Source organism: Lissotriton vulgaris, chromosome 4_1 (genome assembly GCF_964263255.1).
Source record: "Lissotriton vulgaris chromosome 4_1, aLisVul1.2, whole genome shotgun sequence".
Taxonomy (NCBI): Eukaryota; Metazoa; Chordata; class Amphibia; order Caudata; family Salamandridae; genus Lissotriton; species Lissotriton vulgaris.
Genome location: NC_141691.1, coordinates 276,466,988 through 276,482,023, shown reverse-complemented (window position 1 = coordinate 276,482,023; position 15,036 = coordinate 276,466,988).

Sequence of the window (15,036 nt, the reverse complement as noted above, 5' to 3'; positions counted from 1 at the left end):
AAACCGGGCCGAAGACGGCTGTAATGCCAGAAACCGGTCCCCGGGAGCTTGTTTCCTTCCCAGTGTAAGAATTGGCTTCTGTAGTTTGGTTTGTCCTGTTCCCATCATGCACTGGGACAGGAACAGACTAATTTGCATACAGCCAGGTTCTGAAACTGGGATGGTGCAGTGAGCTAAAAAACGGTGTTGGATCTAGCCCTGATCTTTTGACTGGGTGAGAGCTATCTGCTTAATTCAGAGACTCTGTCCCTCACCACCCCTTTTTGTAAACACAATCTGCTAGTGACATCACTCAATATAGAGATCTGGATAGTGTCCATACCTGTAGAAGGGGTGCAAGGCTTTCTAACAGGCTCAGAAAAGACACTAAGAGAGAAAGCCTATCATGATCTAGAAAATGCCAGCGACCCCTAAGAAAGTAAGCTCTTTTGGCAAACAGTGAATTGAAACTACCTAGAGAAAGACTAGGAAGCTGGGCTTGGAATAGTGATTATTCTGGAGGTCTGGGTTATGAACTGTTCTCAGTTATACCCTTACGCTGTCCCCTTAGAAGGGCATGCTCCAAGCATAACCCGGGACAACAACATTTACCCAGATAGCCTCTACTCAACCGCTGTGTAATTTAGAGATTGATGTTACTGATGTGATAGAGGCTATTAGGAGAGACACTGCTTCCAAAGTCTCAGGCCTTGACAGGATTCCCACAAATCTTTTTGGGGCAAATATACTCCATTGGCCACCCCTCTTTACTAATGTTCTCAATTCTGTCCTGCTCATGACCCCCACAAGGCATGTTCACATGCAACAATAGTTCCAATTTAAAAAAAGGATCCAAGCGAGATCCAAAATGCTGTCAGCCCTCATATTTAACAAAATTCAACACTCAAGATAATGGGCAGGATCCTTTTGGAAAGGCTGCAAACTGGGCAACTGACAATAACTTCCTCTCCGGTCTCCAGTTTGATTTGCAGGTTGGTCTAGGGACCATAGAGCAATGCCTTACTCTATACCTGCTACTAAACGGTAGATAGGAAGGCAAACTGTATGCAGTCTTTATGGAGCTGAGCTTTTCCTTTGAATCATTCAATAGGTCAAAGCTCTGTGCAATCATGAAGAGTAAGGTGTCATGCCCAGGATCATACAAGTCTTGGGGAGGCTTATCTCAAAGGTAAACTACAATTGTGAGATAGGGCGCAGCTGTGGAAACTACAGAAAGTTTTAGACTCAAATGTGGCATGCTTCAGGAGTGTGTGTTTGACCCCTTTCTCTTTTTCTCATATGTAAATGGTTTAGAGCAGCATTTATTGAACTCTAGAACTGACTGCCCCATGGTAGGTCACCATGCAGTGTACCAGCCCTGGTCTATGCCGACGATACTGTTCAGCTGGCCAGGACTGAAATCTGGTTGCAGCAACTACTTCATCAATGTTGTGCCATTATGACCAGTCTGGAACTGATGGTAAACCATTCAAATACCCACATTATGGTTTGTGCCTACCATGACAAGGAAAGCAGGGCCTTCCTTGTCAATAGAACAAGAATTAGCAAAGTCCCTTCTTACCCCTATCTGGGAATAATAATTGATGATAGGCTGACATGGAGCACTCCGAAAGGTGGCAGGGGAGCTGTCCTAACCAGGAACATTGAAGCAGCCTTAGAATTAATGACCAGATTAAGCAGCAAGCTAAGTAAGGTGTTACTAGAAATCTACAAGGCCAAGTGCTGTCCTGGTGCAACATATGGGGCCGGTGACTATGCCTCTGCGATCAACCAGGGCTGGAGAAGGTGGAAAATTGGTTTATGTGGAGACTGCTCACTTTATCATATTCCACTAGCAACTATATATGACAAACGTAAATTGGACCAGGGTATATAAGCGATTTTGGGAGACCCCAGTCTCTTTTGTCCTGGTTGAAAATATGGACGAAGGAGAAAACCATACTGAATTGTACAATATTGGCTGACTGGCTGACTGTCTGAATCTGGAAACCAGGTCCAAAATACGCTGGTTTACACACATATCCAAGGCCAGCAAATGGCTGAATCTAGTGCTTTTAGGACCAGCTTCACCATACCTCTAAAAAAACCTCTCTTTAGCCAATTGTGCTGAGGCAAGGATGTCAAAAGACACTACCCATGCCCAAATCAATACCTGCACTGTCATTGATTCACACCTCTTGTGGGTTAATATTTTACATCACAGGTACATGCTAGTATGACTATGGCTAAATACTGTCTGTTTTCCGCTTACACCCCCCAAGCAAAGTATGGTTGTTAAAAACCTCCTGTCTGTCCTTGTGATGCACCCCTGCACTTTATTCTCTTTTGCAACCTTTATTCTTCTCTGATGTCTGTGTTAATTCTATCACTCCTGAAGCAGGCAAACTTAAGGCAATGCAGGGTTGCCACAGAGTTTTTGCAAAAGCTACCAGCTGTGAGGTCATTCACAGTTTTCATATATTTATGTTCTGTATTCACCCCATTAAACTGTGTTTTGTCTCTCCATGTGCCACATTCTCATTCTGAAGTTCTCCCATTTTTTATGATAATGGATTTTAATGATCGATTTTGCACACTTGTGTGTGTTTTATTGCACTTTGTTTTTATAGCTGTTGGTTTATTTGACAATGAACAATGTGGGGATTTTAAGCAAGGTTAAACCTACAAGAGCACCTTTCAATCTTGCACCTTAGACATGATTTTTTAACTATAAAACGTTAGCTCCTTATACAAAGGAACAAGGATTTATGCCCACTCGTCCATAAAAGGCTCATTACTGTATCTTGTAAATTAGAGAAAACGCACTGAAGATTTTGTTATCGGATGTGTTTTGCAATTAGTGCTAAATGTTGCCTTACTATACTTTACTGCTACCCTCCTGCACTTTATGATTTGTTCAGCAGTTTGTTTCTATGGCCATGCCCTTCTGTATTTTTTAAGCATGATGCATTTCTTTTGCAACTTTTATTTATGATTTTAACTAACATAAACAAAATGTTTTGTGCAAAAGTCCTTCTTTTTGCCCTCATCACCTCCATGATTTGCTTGGTACTGGTGATAACTGACTCTGACTACCCTGGGTTCTGCTTACCAGGCCCAGGGCCAGAGCTCTAATTTTACGAATATGCACATTTGAGTAATTATTATCAGTACTAACAGCCTAGCTGTAAGGCACTGGTATATAATAATGCATGCATGTTTAAAGGCCCAGTAGACTTAATGCATTTAAGTGTACACTACTGTGGTGCCTGCTGTCAGCACTGCCTTTCTGGCTGCATTTGCCTTAAATGTATTTCTAAATTCAACTTTGGATTTAAAGGTGCTAACAAAGTCTCAAACTATCTTATTGTTACAAATGAGTCACCCCTAAGGTCTCGCTTAGGTGCCATGGGGTGGGTTTCAGTGTAACTATAGGCAAGAGCAATATACAATATGTTATAAACCCTGGTGACAAACAAAAACTGCCAATTCCGTTTTTCCCATTGCTACTTGCCTCTGTTAGAGTTACAATTGGTATTGCAGAAAATAAATTACCAATTTGTATTTTCTGTGTGCCAAAATTCAGCTTTCCAGCTACCCTCTCCTGATTGGCTGGCCTTTACTTTGCTGCGCCATAGCAGTTCGATGTGGTGTGAAGTTTCCTCTCGAAGTAGACAATGGATTTCTGTGGGTGGGGAACGTTTGCTGCAGAATCCAAATGGCAGGAGAGAGGGTGGGTGATCCAAACTAGTCGTCAAAGGAGAATGACAGTTTGGGACCAGCACAGTCTGACCCCCATTCCTACTTCCTGAGCCACACAGAAGCCTCAGTAATTTCATTAGTCAGGGGGTTGAAGGGTGTGTTAGTGCAACTTAGCCACACAAGTGTGTTGGCTTAGCTAGTATAACTCTAAAGGAGAGACTTTCTCCATGTTGAAGTTTGAGAGAATAGTGCTTTCTGGGACAAGAATATGCCACACTTTGAAGGAAGTGGGCATACATCTCGGTGGCACACTGCATCTCATTTGCCAGGTGTGCCCCCCTACCTGATGTCCAGAAACTGTGAATAAATATGGGAGAGCTGCATAGCTCCTCGGATCTGCTGTCTGAAACCACAAGCAGAGGAAGGACTGCCCTGCTGGAATCTGGATCTACACTATAAGGACTGCACCTGGAGCACAATCTGGTTGTACAGCCTTAAGGGCTTCGCCTTGCTTCAAGAAGTATTAAGGAGTGCACTCCCTGAATGTTACCAAGTAACAGAGCCCACCTGCATCCTCTCCACCAAGAGGACTCATCATACCCGCCCTTGTCTTCCCTATCTCCTCTCCAACACCCTGCCCCCGTTTTACACCCTTCCCTTTCTCCCCTTTTCTCTTCTTCCCCGACTCCCACGCTCCCTTTACCCCTATGAATCACTGACATATTATCGAAAGTCACAATATCGTCCTACAAAAATATCGGCACAAAATTATCGAACAAAATAATATTGACATCCTATACATAACTAAAAACATCCAAAAATATCGGATACGCAATATTGACAAAAACATCGATCTCACTAAAATTGACAACATACATATCGAACGTTTTAAATATCGACTACATTAAAATGTATACACTTAGTCAAAAATATCGAGAACACATTTATCGACAACAATATTATCGTTATTTTATATATATTGAAATTATTTATATATACATAACAAAACTTTCCAACATATACAAATTAAATTAACACCAAAATACACATCTCTCATAACAAACTATAAATATAATTACATTTCAGATTTATAAAACATCTAGGGCCCGATGTAGGTGGCAAATTCCGGTCGGAAACGGCCGAAATCGGCCGTTTCCGACCGGTATTTGGCACTTTGAGATGTAGGGGGCCAGTATTTACCTATTCGGTATATTTACCGAATCGGTAAATTTACAGAATCTGTAAAATACCGAATCGGTATTTTTACCGATTCGGTATCTTCCAGATGTAGGTGGGACTCTTCTGAGTCCCACAGGCCTTTCAGATTCGGTATTTTAACACCCAATCTAATTGGGTGTTAAAATACCGAATCCAGGTGTGCATGCACATGTGTGCATGCACACCTATGCCATGTGACAGACAGACATGCCCTTAGGGCATGTCTGTGTGTCACATGGCACACAAGCCAGTATTGGGGATGCTGGAGGGTGTCAAAGTGACACCCCCTGCACCCTTGCTGGAATCGGTATTTACCGATTCGGTAAATACCGAATCGGTAATGCCCATTGATTCCTATGGGCTCCAAGGCCCATAGGAATCAATGGGGGATACCGATTCGGTATTTACCGAATCTGAAATACCTACATCTCCCCCCCTCTAATTTACCACTTCATAAATACCGAATCGGTATGATTCGGTATTTATGAAGTGGTAAATATAGATTTACCTACATCGGGCCCCTAATAATTTAAAATATGTTAATAAAAGTTTTTAATTACATTTTCTAAAATTAACACGCAAAATTATTATTTTACGTTTGCCTATATATAAAAAAAACCCTAACATATATTCAAAAATACAAACTGACCAATGAAAACACTGAAAATATAAATTAACCAATAGCAAACTAATTACTGACTCCAAACCACTATAAACAATTACACACTAAACACAAACCACCTGAAGAAAAAAACGACAGGAGAAAATACATTGGATACACCTACAAGAACATCAAGATTGAACCTAAAATTCTATGGATTAAAAGTAAGTAACTAAAATAAACTAAATAAAACTAACTGCTAAAATGTGAAAAATTACAAACATGATCAAATTACTAATGCATATCTACTTTTTATTTTCTCCTACCACTACAGAAGACTCTACTAACAAAGAACAGAGAACAGAGGGGCATATTATCAAGGGGGTTATCTCCACTTTTTTGGCTTTCAAAGCCAAGAAAGCAGAGATAATTTTATCTCCCTATTACCTAGCTGTCGCTAACACCAGTTAGCGACAGCTAGTAGGAGATAGCGACCATCTTGGGCCCCGCTTTGCATGTCAGTGATATTTATCACTAAAGACATGCAAAGTGGGCGTGCCAAGAAGTTAGCGACTGGAAACAGTCGCTAACATCGCTATCTCCTATTACCAACTTTTGGAGATATTCACCCTAAGCGCGAATATCTCCAAAAGCTAACACCTGCACCTGAGCAGTTCTTAGCCATGTTATCCAATGGTAGGTAGATAACATGGCTAAGAGCATTAGCTCGGTAATGCAGGAAATATCGCTGACTTTGCAGCGATATTCATGCATTTCAGCAGATTTTTATCGCTTAGGAGATAAACCTTGATAATAGCAAGGTTCCTAAGCAATAAAAATCGCCACAGCTCGGCGATAAAAATATCGCCGCTGAACCAACATAGCGATAATTATCGCTAGTCGTTGGTAATATGCCCCAGAATTCTGAAAACCAAGATACAACTAACAAAGTAAGTGTGTTCAAACATTAAACTAACTGCTAAAATGTTAAAAATAACAAACATGTTCAACTGACCCAACATTCTCATTAAGAAAATGCCGGACCTCCGTTTTAAAAAATAAGATGTCATCAGGGTGTGAGAGCAGGGAACGATCAAATGTCCCTCTTTTACGTGAGGCACTAAGGGTTATTGATAAATCCGATACCACGGCTGAATGATCAGATAGATGTATAGGTATAGGTAAATATTGTATATCTTTAACAGCAGACACTAAACTCTTGCTGACCAATACAAAATCAATCCGAGATTGATGATGATATTTATCATTTCTAAAAGAGACCCCTTGCTGAGTCCCAGATCTTTCCCTCCAAACATCCACGTACCCATACTGCTTCATAGAACTAAGCAAAAAAATCCTAGACTTTGAAGGGATACGGGACTGGTTGTTTGGAGACTTGTCCAAAATTGGATCAAGTACTATATTAAAATCGCCGGCAAATATTACTGGCTCAGGGAAGGATAAGAGATGAGAAAAAATGGTCTCTAATACTGAGGGGTCATCTTGATTCGGGCCATAATACCCCACCAAGGTAAATTGGGCCCCCAAGATATTTAATAGTGCGATGACCCATCTACCCCCTGGGTCTACCATGGAGTTTAACAATCTTGCCTTTAGTTGTTTTTTAAACATCAAAGATACTCCCCTTATGTTTGTATTTTGGGAGGTGGAGACCGCAAAGTCAATCCACCTGTTTTTCTTCAAACAAACATCTAACTCAGCTTGGGTCAGATGGGTTTCCTGGAGCAGGATAACCTGCACATCCATGTCGCGGAGGTATTGAAGGAGGTATTGAAACAGTTTTCTAGCTCTGAGTTTAGTCCACAGGCCATTTATGTTCCAAGAACATATCTTTAGATTAGCCATCCCCAACGAAAAAGTAGAGGGAGAAAGATCAGCCGATCTCAATGCCATATAGAAATGCCTGGGTGTACCGCTATACCACTTAAAACAGGGCTCTAACCAGAACAGACTCTTCTCCAAACTATACAATATCCCCTGAACTCCATAAGGCAATACATTTAGGTGACAAATGAGATTTTTTTTAATTTTTACCCCCCCTCCTCCCAACCTCCCTGCCCCCTCCATCCCCCCCTCCAGTGGAGAACCCCGGATGTATGTAACCGGCTCAAATCCAGTAGATGGCACCCCCCCTACGAACTCCAACTCACCCACCCGGTCCCAACCTGAGCTAGAGCCCAACCCCTTGTGTAAAGGACTATCTTATGTGCTAGAAAAACAATATAAAAGGGCAGAGGCAGTGGTGGAAAAAATAACCAAATAACCTCGCTAATATATATATATATATATATATATATATTTCCCATTATGTGCTTTATATGTGCTTTATATGTGTAGCTACTACCAGCTTTTTTTTTCTTCCCTTCTTTGCGCCCATTTCTTTAATCTCTTTTTTTTTTTCCTTATATTCCTTCCCTTTCCCAGTATCAGATATCTAGTCTTTAAGAGTTTCCTACAAAAAAAGGGGAGCCCCACAAATCGGATGACTCAGGGTCTTTAAGACCCGCTCTCCCCTATATAGCAGAACTCTTATTACCCAGCTCCAACAAAAGCTCATCCGCTGCATTTACTGTCCTAATATTATACATTTTGTTATTATGCATAACTTTTAACACTGCAGGGAAGGTTATCTTCGCTGTGGCTCCCACCCTCCTGAAAGCATCTAAGCGCCTACCCAGTTCCCACTGTCTTTCAAGTGTGACCCGGGCCAGGTCTGATCTTATCTGAAAAAAAAAAGAATCCCTTCCCTGATAGAGATTTCTGTTTAAGAGCCTTTTTAAGAATCTGCTCCTTAAGGGCATATGTATGGAAGTTGATCAGGATCTTACGAGGTTTAGTTCTTTGTGGGTTATGTTTAAATGGTTCTCTGTGCACCCGTTGGATATCGGTAGTGAGCTCCTCAACTGAACATCCTAGGCTTAGTGAATCCTTCAAGAGCTGAACCATAAACTGTTTAATTTCTGAGCCCTCAGATCCTTCAGGCACATTAAGAACCCGTATATTACTGCTTCTGGCGTTATTCTCCAACACCTCCATCCTGTCCTGAAGGGTCTGGTCCTCTCTCTGTAACTTCACTATATCCTCCTCTGCTTTATCAACATGCATTGACAATGCTCCCATATTCTCTTCTAATATGCCTGTTCTCGATGCCAGGCCCTCTAGTTTGGTATCAAGGGACTCATAATAACTCCTCATCTCTGCTTGGTTAGCCGAGGACTCCTTAAAACCCCTCTTTATATCTTGGGTGAGTGTGGAAAACATTGCCATCAATGACTCTGCTGTTATACCAGTTATAGTGTCTGTTTGAGTTAGATTAGTACAGACAGATTGTATAGGAGACTGCAATGAGATCTCAGCACCGACGTTGTCTGGTATGGGGCGTTCGCTTTTTGTTCCCATTCCATTTACCGACCCCTGTATAGGTCCATCAAAAATCGTGACAGCCGACTCCAGCATCGTCTGCTGTTGTAAGACCTGACATGTACCACCACTTGGGCCTCCGACTCTCTTCATGTTTATATTCACCCCTTCCTCGACCAAATTCAAAGCTAACTATATAGTGTTCGCTGCAGGTATTTTACCTAGAGAGTCAAGAATGTCAACTGGGAGCTGAGTTTGAGGCATTACAGGGGCTATAGGCATTGTGGATACTGCATCTTCTTGCACCGTGGACATGAGGGGGGTTGCGGCCATATCTAAATCTGTAGACAGAGCTGAGCATGAGCTCACTGTTGACGTAGGGTTAAAGGCAGTATCCTGTTCCATTACAAGCGGAGGGTCAGCTTGTACACCATCAGCCAAGGCTGCCATTTCCTGGTTCTTAGAAAGGCGTAACACTTGCGGCAAAGCCTTAAAATATGCACGCAGAGATGGAGTAATTCTAGAACCTTGTTCTGTAGAATAAACACTTTTAGATTTTGCCTTGGTTTTAGCCTTGGATTTAGTTTTAGTTGAGCGTGTCTCCTTACTCTTCACCTCAGCTGTTAAATACGAGGATCCCTTTTCCTTCAGCTCTGGATAGTTAACCAAGGGAGTTGCCAACAGTTTCCCACCCCTCTTACAGCTTTGCCCTTTAGATCTGGTCTGGATCAATGTGGAGGAGCTCAGATCAGTACTGCTCACCTTTTGGGAACCACACCTGCTGCTGCTGCTGTAACAACCCTCCTCCGCCTCGGAAGCCTCAGAGGCCAGACTCACAGAAGGTATTGACGCAGAAAACTCACCAGCTTTGGCTGAAATCCCACACGAAACTCTCACCAGGTTTCGGGCTCTCCTCCCCCTCCTCAGCTCCAGGGCTGCTACGAACCACCATTGCGGTGTCACGGTCTTCAAAACTGCAAGCGATGTTTCTTCCTCTTCTCCGCCGATTCCAGCAGCTTCAAGGGTCTCTACCGCAGCAACGCGGTGATCGTGCACGACACTGGCTCAGAGGGATTCACTGAGCTGCAGCTCCCGACCTCCAACACTGGGTCCTGGGAGACCGCTGCAAATACGCGACCGCTACTACCACCATTAAAGGGCATTGACACCGTGAACGGACTCCCGTCAGAGGTAAACAGCCCGAAAAAAAAAAAGTCGGCTAGTTTACATTTCTCCAACAAAGCAGATAGCGATGACTAGAAAGGTGGAATTATCTCAACGAACAAACGAACAACTCGACAAGCATTTCTAGCTAGGAAGCAGGTCAGGTCAATCAGGCTGGGTCACCGAGCAAGGCAAGCCAAGGTTCGCATCACGGAGCGCCACGGAAGCTCAGCCGTCTGCCGCCATGTTCTCCAATGGTATTGTCTGGGACTCCCTAAATGCGTTTTTACGAGGCCTCATCACCGCTAAGGTGTCCTATAGAAGGAGGGAGTATAGGGAGGCTGTTGCTTCGCTTGAAGCAAATATAGCCAATGCCCAATATGATATCGATATCAACGGGGCTTCCTCGGTAACCCTTTTATCAAAGTTACAAAGTAATCTTCTCTCCTTAAAAGGGCAATTATCCTCAATCTTGAACCAGGGTGTTCAAGAAAGATGGGATGCTAGTAAGATCGCCCATTTTGAGTATGGTGAGGGTGTAGGGAAACTATTAGCCTGGAAATCCAAAACCGATCAAATTCGTAACAACATAGATCTGCTCACGGTTAATAACATCTCAAAAACATCAGATACGGATATAAGACAGGCTTTTAGAGATTTCTTTCAGGAAATCGATTATGAGGATAAAATAACTGAACCTGGCCAAATTAGGAAATGGTTAAATCAAACAGCTTTGCCGACTTTATCGAGCGAACAGAGTGATCATATGGATAGCATAATCACAGAGGGAGAAGTTGTAAAGGCTATTCAATGTGCAAAGAAAGGGAAAGCTGCAGGACCGGATGGTCTACCAGCAGAAATCTATAGAGCATTGGTGCAAGAACTAGCCCCCTTTTTGACAACTTTGTTTAACCAAATCCTACAAGACGGTATGTGTCCTCCATCATCTTGGGATAATGCCTCTATAACCTTAATACTAAAACCTGGGAAAGCACCTTCGGCATGTGTGTCGTATAGACCCATATCAATTCTGAATGTGGATTATAAGATTTTTACCACAATACTTGCTAATAGATTGGCAATGGTGGCACCTGAAATCCTTCATTCAGATCAGAAAGGGTTTGTGAAGGGACGGCAATTATACGAACTAACGTATGATTTAATAGGGGCAATAGATATGGCCTCTTTGGAGTCCCTCCCCTTAGCGATCCTCACGCTTGACGCAACCAAGGCCTTCGACAGAGTGAACTGGGTTTACCTGTCGGAGGTCTTGGCGAAATTCAACGTGGGTGTAAAGATGCAGAGAGTAATTAGCCTCCTATACCAGAATCCGAGTGCCTGCATCTTGGTAAATGGTATACTTTCTGAGCCTTTGAACATCTCAAGAGGTACTAGGCAGGGCTGCCCTCTCTCCCCACTCTTGTTCAACTTATACATTGAACCATTTGCACAGAGTCTAAGGGAGAGTTTTAACATCAGACCGTTCATGTATAAAGGGTGGGAGAGAAAGGTGGCCCTATACGCCGATGATATTCTAGTATACACCTCAGAGGTACATACCGCGCTACCAGCAGTTTTAAGGCTGGCCTCGGAGTTTGGAGAAATATCTGGGTATCAGATTAATCCTGATAAAACAGAGATGTTGATTTGGAACGAAGATCAGATTCCACCAGATATCACGATACGCCCAGGGAATAAGTTGAGATACTTGGGTATTAACATCATCAAGGATATTAACCAGATAGCTGAGATAAACTTTGTTGCTGTCGCTAAAGAATGTCGTAAATTGTTACCTTCATGGGCACAACTTCCTTTATCATTTTTAGGTAGGGTTAATTTGATTAAAATGTCTATCTTACCTAAGGTTTCTTTTCTTTTTAACACTATTCCATTATATTTTGATCCCGTATTAATAAATAAATTACAATCAGATATTAACTCCTTCATCTGGAGTAACCGACTCTCGAGGATTTCCTGGAAAAAGCTTAGGAGGCGTAGAGAAAAAGGTGGATTCGCGGCCCCAGATTTTCAACTATATGCATGGGCATTTCAATTATGACATGCCAGAATACTTCTTAAAAATCCATTGGGGTACGGGGTCGAATCTTTGTATTCCACTCTTCTCACAGGTGAAGGGGTTAGTCATTCAGGGTTTTTGTTTAAATTTGGAGATCCTAAGTTCTTTAAAAAAATTAAGTTGAAGATTCTGCAAGGATTTGCCAAGTTATGGGCACAGATAACAAAATCTATTAAGGCAGGGTACTGCAATAGTAGGACTCCACTGTGGGATCTCCCAGAGACCCCCACCTGGTTGAGAGATAGCCTATCGACACCAATTAAGGAAGCTGGATTGACTGTCTGGGGGATTTGTTTATAGAAGGAGAGCTACTTCCGTGGGTGTATCTCAGAAACACCATTGGTATAAATTTTGCTAGGTTTAAATACTTACAAATAGACAGCTGGTCCCAAGCGTACAAGTCCCGCACAACGCGTGGAAATAAATTCCCTATAGGAGGTCACAGTCAATTAATAGCATCCTTGGTTGACAAACCTCCCGCTCAAAAGGAAATTTCAATTTGGTATAACTTGATTATGGAGGAAAGAGACGGAGATTTCTCACAACCAGAGGACCTTTGGTCATCAACTATAATGGGACGGAATCTACAAACCCTCTGGGGCCTATCTTGTGGAATGTTGTGGGACGTAGTGAAACCATCTTGGCTCCGTAGAAATCACATCTTTACTATTCATAGGGCCTACTACTCCCCATTAAGCCTTTTGAAATTTACACAGGGGAGCCAGGTAGCATGTCCTAAATGTGGTGAGGTAGCTGCTTCGGACTGTCATATGTTTTTTGAGTGTCCCGCTCTGTCAACTTTTTGGGAGGGCATCAAAAAAGAACTTTGTCTCTATCTTTGAACTCGAGCATAGTCCTCGATCTCCCACTGATCATCTTTGGCATTATGGAAAATCTTCAAAGCTCAGAGAAGAAGCTAGTTTTCTATTATATCTTGCTTGCTAGGAGTGAGATATGCAGAAGATGGAAAGACCCTTTGCCCCCTACAATAGATGACTGGTATTCCTTGACTCTATCTGTTTCCAGATTAGACCTGGGTAGGTCTAGTAACTCAAAGAAAAAAGCGTTTTGGCATCTACTAAACTGGGCACATTGATTTCCCGTTTTTTTTTTTTCCCCGGGACCAATGATTAAGCCACATGGATACATCCCAGGGCCTGGTACTATTGTGGAATCTTCCACTCTTATTTTTAATGATTGGTTTCCGTCTGGTGAAATGGAGTTGGTCGAGAATGAGGAGCTGAGGGTTGAGTTTGGATAGTTGATTTTGAACCCCACCAGCTAAGATATCTGCTGAGACAGTATCCCGCTCGTACACCACTGAACTTCATCATCGAAACAGATCATTGTGGCAAATGAGGGCAAAAAAAAAAATAACAAACATGTTCAAATTACTAATACATATCTACTTTTTATTTTCTCCTACCACTACAGAATACTCTACTGACAAAGAACAGGGAACACAATTCAGAAAACAAAGATACAACTAACAAAGTAGGTATGATCAAACATTTTCTTAAAAACATAAAATAAGTTTAAGCTAAATTTATCGAAAAAACTGTAGTTGCAACCAAAAAAATATCTCTGAACAATTAACACAAATAAATGCATTTTTTCCTAACAGATCAAAAAAACACAGAAATTAAACGCCAGAACTAAACAGTCAAGTACATCAAAATCAAAGACAGCATTTCTAAAAATGTAAGTATCTACTATAGAAATGTTTTTTAAATTAACTTAAAATACATAAATATTTTTTTAATAACTACAAAATATATTTCTTGTAGAATAACAAACTAAAAAATGAGTGAAGGAGCTGAATTTGTTACCAGCCAAAAATGAAAACTATTACTCTGCTCTATGGCTTACACTTATAACCAAGAGAAACAATTTGGGATGAAAGTTAATTGGAAATGTTGCAAATATTACTCCAACAAATGTTACGGAAGGGCAACAACTAGAAAAGCAACAGTACTTTATACTATGGAACACAACCACCCACCAAACGTAACAGAAATAGAAGCTAGAACAGCATTGGAAAGCATAAAAGAGGCAAGCACAGGTTCTCAAAAAGCAACAAGCGTCATCTTAAAAGAACAAATTCCCCAAATACCTAAGACAGCGACTACTCAGATGTCAAATATTGTTTCCCTAAAAAGAACAATAGCCCGAACAAAAAGAACAACTACTACTACCACTCCCCCTCCTAGAACATATAGCGATTTAAATTTAAATCCTAACCAAACTATAACTTTAAACAAACGACCATTTGTCATTTACGACAATGAAAGCAATGATAAAAGACTCATAATTTTTGGCACAAATATAAACCTCATAAAACTTCAGCAAAGCCAATATTGGATGATGGATTGGACTTTTAACATCTGTCCTAAACCTTTTTTCCAATTATACACAATACATGGCCTATATCAAAACTGCAACATACCTCTACTTTATGCACTAATACCAAACAAAACTATCACATATATGGAATTATTAAACACAATCAAACAAAAAAGTAATGACTATTCCCCTGAAAAAATAATACTTGATTTTGAACAAGCAATGCTTTCAAATATTTTAAAAATACACCGCCATACCTGTATTCAAGGCAGCTATTATCACTTTAACCAGTGTATATGGAGACATTTACAAATGACAACTTAAAGTATAGAATATGCAACAAACTCATCTTTTGCATATCAAATACAAAAACTCACAGCACTGGCTTACGTTCCAGTATCACGCGTAGTAGAACACCACAACCTGTTAATTGATAGCACCTATTATAAACAAAATGAAGCTAAATTAAGTCAACTTTTAGTTTTAGACTACTTTGAAGATACCTGAGTAGGCAGACTCCACAGATCTGGCCACAGAAGAAATCCTAAATTCCTAATACCCTGGTGGAACC